This window comes from Anneissia japonica, unplaced genomic scaffold, assembly GCF_011630105.1.
Source record: "Anneissia japonica isolate Jap-2015-1 unplaced genomic scaffold, ASM1163010v1 scaffold287143_len554_cov289_single, whole genome shotgun sequence".
Classification (NCBI taxonomy): domain Eukaryota; kingdom Metazoa; phylum Echinodermata; class Crinoidea; order Comatulida; family Comatulidae; genus Anneissia; species Anneissia japonica.
In genome coordinates this window covers 1-554 of record NW_022737802.1, presented here as the reverse complement: position 1 = coordinate 554, position 554 = coordinate 1, and the positions used below count along the sequence as shown (strand labels likewise).

The window sequence follows — 554 nt, the reverse complement described above, 5'->3', positions numbered from 1 at the left end:
ATACATAGAATAATAAGGTAATGAATTTTAAAATCACCTTGTTAGTAAAGTTTGCTAATATTTGAAAATAATTATAATCTGTGTCTTTCTAACATGATTCTTAATTAACAAACAAAGGCCAACGACCCAAGCCAAGCACTGCCATCAGAAAGGCAAAAAAGAATAATTGACAGAATGATTGGAAAGGCCTCCGTGTCAACTAGTAATGAGGACATGACTTACATTTGGGACTTTGCTGGCCAGCAGCTGTACTATATTACACATCGAGTAAGTACTATGTTATGTAATAGTCAGGATCTGTGGCGAGGATTCCCAGTGTAGGCAACAATCCTTGCAGTTTGTCTTTAAACGATGTCATTCATTTGGATGAGATGATTACTGAAAAAGATTACAAAACATATCTAGAAAAGTGAGACCATCAATTGGGAATAATTTTTGCTTTTTCTTTTAGATATTCCTGACAAGCGAGGCAGTGTATTTGATTTTGTTCAATTTGATGGAAGGTATGCACGACAAGGGGAAGTGTAGAATCTCTAAGATGGTAAATTTTTATT

General features: G+C 34.7%; 1 long non-coding RNA gene across 1 annotated transcript; it reads left to right on the top strand.

Moving 5' to 3' along the window:
* Positions 1-6: 6 nt before the first annotated feature.
* Positions 7-542, top strand: LOC117117461. Its single transcript, XR_004446906.1, has 2 exons — positions 7-267; positions 452-542. It is a non-coding gene; the product is annotated as an uncharacterized LOC117117461 (long non-coding RNA).
* Positions 543-554: the final 12 nt, after the last annotated feature.